Raw genomic sequence first — 4,576 nt, 5'->3', positions numbered from 1 at the left:
AGTCTGGCAGACTGGCAGATCTGGAAGAGTCTGGACTGGCGGATCTGGAAGAGTCTGGCTGACTGGCGGATCTGGAAGAGTCTGGCTGACTGGCGGATCTGGAAGAGTCTGGCTGACTGGCGGATCCTTGCTGACTGGCGTCTCTGGCTGCTCCATGCTGACTGGCGGCTCTGGCTGCTCCATGCTGACTGGCGGCTCTGGCTGCTCCATGCAGACTGACAGCTCTGGCGGCTTCTTGCAGACTGGCAGCTCTGGCTGCTCCATGCAGACTGGCAGCTCTGGCAGCTCCTTGCAGACTGGCAGCTCCTTGCAGACTGGCAGCTCCGGCTGCTCCATGCAGACTGACAGCTCTGGCTGTTCCATGAAGACTGACAGCTCTGGCAGCTCCATGCAGACTGACAGCTCTGGCAGCTCCTTGCAGACTGACATCTCCGGCTGCTCCATGCAGACTGACAGCTCTGGCTGCTCCATGCAGACTGACAGCTCTGGCTGCTCCATGCAGACTGACAGCTCTGGCTGCTCCATGCAGACTGACAGCTCTGGCTGCTCCATGCAGACTGACAGCTCTGGCTGCTCCATGCAGGCTGGCAGCTCTGGCTGCGCTAAACAGGCAGGAGACTCCGGCAACACTGTAGAGGCGGAAGGCTCTGGCAGCGCTAAACAGGCGGGAGACTCCGGCAGCGCTAAACAGGCGGAAGGCTCTGGTAGCGCTGAACAGGCGGGAGACTCCGACAGCGCAGGAGAGGAGGAAGGCTCTGGCAGCGCTGGAGAGGCGAGGCGCACTGTAGGCCTGATGCGTGGTGCTGGCACTGGTGGTACTGGACCGAGAACACGCACAGGAAGCCTGGTGCGGGGAGCTGCTACCGGAGGGCTGGGGTGTGGAGGTGGTACTGGATAGACCGGACCATGCAGGCGCACTGGAGCTCTTGAGCACCGAGCCTGCCCAACCTTACCCGGTTGAATGCTCTCGGTCGCCCTGCCAGTGCGGCGAGGTGGAATAGCCCGCACTGGGCTATGCAGGCGAACCGGAGACACCGAGCGCAAGGCTGGTGCCATGTAAGCCGGCCCAAGGAGACGCACTGGGGACCAGATGCATAGAGCCGGCTTCATGGCATTTGGCTCGACCCTCAATCTAGCCCGGCCGATACGCGGAGCTGGAATATACCGCACCGGGCTATGCACCCGCACTGGCGACACCGTGCGCACCACAGCATAACACGGTGCCTGCCCGGTCTCTCTAGCCCCCCGGTATGCACAGGGAGTTTGCGCAGGTCTCCTACCTGGCATAGCCATACTCCCTATGAGCCCCCACCCCAATACATTTTTGGGGCTGACTCTCAGGCTTCCATCCGCGTCGCCGTGCTGCCTCCTCATACCAATGCCTCTCCGCTTTCGCCGCCTCCAGTTCTTCCTTGGGGCGGCGATATTCTCCAGGCTGAGCCCAGTGTCCTTCACCGTCCAGTTCGTCCTCCCATGTCCAGTCCTTCTCTCGCTGCACCTTGGGGCGGCTACACTCCCCTGGTTTAGCCCAGGGTCCTCTCCCGTCGAGGATTTCCTCCCAAGTCCAGAAATTCTTGTCGCGCTGCTCCTGCTGCTGCTGTTGCCACGCCACTTGGTCCTGTTGTGGTGGGTGATTCTGTAACGGTTCTCTTTTGGTGAAGGAGAGTCGGACCAAAATGCGGCGTGTAGATTGCGATCCATGTTTAATCAACAAACGTAAAACACGAATCAATACAAAAACAACAAACGTGGAAACGTAACGAAAACCGAAACAGCCCTATCTGGTGAAAACACAGAGACAGGAACAATCACCCACAAACACACAGTGAAACCCAGGCTACCTAAATATGGTTCCCAATCAGAGACAATGACTAACACCTGCCTCTGATTGAGAACCATATCAGGCCAGACATAGAAATAGACAAACTAGACATGAAACATAGAATGCCCACTCAGCTCACACCCTGACCAACCAAAACATAGAAATATACAAAGTAAACTATGGTCAGGGTGTGACACTGCCCTTCCAGACTCCCTCTGCCTAGCCAAGGACGTCAGATGACAAAAATCAGTTAACCACCTAACTGAGGAACTCAATTTAACCTTACGCAATACTTTAGATGCAGTTGCACCCCTAAAAACTAAAAACATTTCTCATAAGAAACTAGCTCCCTGGTATACAGAAAATACCCGAGCTCTGAAGCAAGCTTCCAGAAAATTGGAACGGAAATGGAGCCACACCAAACTGGAAGTCTTCCGACTTGCTTGGAAAGACAGTACCGTGCAGTATCGAAGAGCCCTTACTGCTGCTCGATCATCCTACTTTTCCAACTTAATTGAGGAAAATAAGAACAATCCAAAATTTATTTTTGATACTGTCGCAAAGCTAACTAAAAAGCAGCATTCCCCAAGTGAGGATGGCTTTCACTTCAGCAGTAATAAATTCATGAACTTCTTTGAGGAAAAGATCATGATTATTAGAAAGCTAATTACGGACTACTCTTTAAATCTGCGTATTCCTTCAAAGCTCAGTTGTCCTGAGTCTGCACAACTCTGCCAGGACATAGGATCAAGAGAGACACTCAAGTGTTTTAGTACTATATCTCTCACAATAATCATGGCCTCCAAACCTTCAAGCTGCATACTGGACCCTATTCCAACTAAACTACTGAAAGAGCTGCTTCCTGTGCCTGGCCCTCCTATGTTGAACATAATAAACGGTTCTCTATCCACCGGATGTATACCAAACTCAGTAAAAGTGGCAGTAATAAAGCCTCTCTTGAAAAAGCAAAACCTTGACCCAGAAAATATAAAAATCGGCCTATATCAAATCTTCCATTCCTCTCAATTTTTTTTTAAAAGGCTGTTTCGCAGCAACTCACTGCCTTCCTGAAGACAAACAATCTATACGAAATGCTTCAGTCTGGTTTTAGACCCCATCATAGCACTGAGACTGCACTTGTGAAGGTGGTAAATGACCTTTTAATGGCATCAGACCGAGGCTCTGCATCTATCCTCGTGCTCCTAGACCTTAGTGCTGCTTTTGATACCATTGATCACCACATTCTTTTGGAGAGATTGGAAACCCAAATTGGTCTACACGGACAAGTTCTGGCCTGGTTTCCTGTCGGAAAGACATAAGTTTGTCTCTGTGAATGGTTTGTCCTCAAATCAACTGTAAATTTCAGTGTTCCTCAAGGTTCCGTTTTAGGACCACTATTTTCTTCGCTATATATTTTACCTCTTGGGGTTGTCATTCGAAAACATAATGTTAACTTTCACTGCTATGCGGATGACACACAGCTGTACATTTCAATGAAATATGGTGAAGCCCCAAAATTGCCCTCGCTAGAAGCCTGTGTTTCAGACATAAGGAAGTGGATGGCTGCAAACGTTCTACTTTTAACTCAGACAAAACAGAGATGCTTGTTCTAGGTCCCAAGAAACAAAGAGATCTTATTGTTGAATCTGACAATTAATCTTAATGGTTGTACAGTCGTCTCAAACAAAACTGTGAAGGACCTCGGCGTTACTCTGGACCCTGATCTCTCTTTTGACAAACATATCAAGACTGTTTCCAGGACAGCTTTTTTCCATCTACGTAACATTGCAAAAATCAGAAACTTTCTGTCCAAAAATGATGCAGAAAAATTAATCTATGCTTTTGTTACTTCTCCTTCCTGAGCGGCCTTTCAGGTTATGTCGATATAGGACTCGTTTTTTGTGGATATAGATACTTTTGTACCTGTTTCCTCCAGTATCTTCACAAGGTCCTTTGCTGTTGTTCTGGGATTGATTTGCACCTTTCGCAGCAAAGTACGTTCATCTCCAAGAGTCAGAACACGTCTCCTTCCTGAGCGGTACGACGGCTGCGTGGTCCCATAGTGTTTATACTTGCGTACTATTGTTTGTACAGATGAACGTGGTACCTTCTGGAGGTTGGAAATTGCTCCCAAGGATGAACCAGACTTGTGGAGGTCTACAATTTTTTTTCTGAGGTCTTGACTGATGTCTTTTGATTTTCCCATGATGTCAAGCAAAGAGGCACTTAGTTTGAAATACATCCACGGGTATACCTCCAATTGACTCAAATGATGGCAATTAGCCTATCAGAATCTTCTAAAGCCATGACATAATTTTCTGGAATTTGATATTGAACCCCGACCAAATAATCACTAGTCAGATGCGCTAACCTCAACTCTAGTATACATGCATTATGGAATATTCTTAATATCTCATATAACAGTAATAGAAAACACAAATTACATCAGGCAACCCTCGCAGTTAAACATTTACCTCAACATGCCCTTCGCTTGCAGGAGAAGGCAGAGTGATCGCTGCTGCTGACAGTACGAGTTTTTGGCAGGGCTTGTTGAGCTGGCTACTTGTGTGAGAAGGCAGAGTGGCTAGATCATGTTGGTTGATGAATTTGACAATGAATGTAATAGGAAAATACATTTCTCAACCAGAGGTGACTGAATTAATGTTCAGGATTATTGATAATAGTGAAAATTGTAAGTATAATTAATTGTAAGTATAATTTCAAAACATGAGCATGAAAATAAGATCATGAACA

This window comes from Oncorhynchus tshawytscha, linkage group LG02, assembly GCF_018296145.1.
Source record: "Oncorhynchus tshawytscha isolate Ot180627B linkage group LG02, Otsh_v2.0, whole genome shotgun sequence".
Taxonomy (NCBI): domain Eukaryota; kingdom Metazoa; phylum Chordata; class Actinopteri; order Salmoniformes; family Salmonidae; genus Oncorhynchus; species Oncorhynchus tshawytscha.
This window is presented reverse-complemented; position numbering follows the sequence as displayed.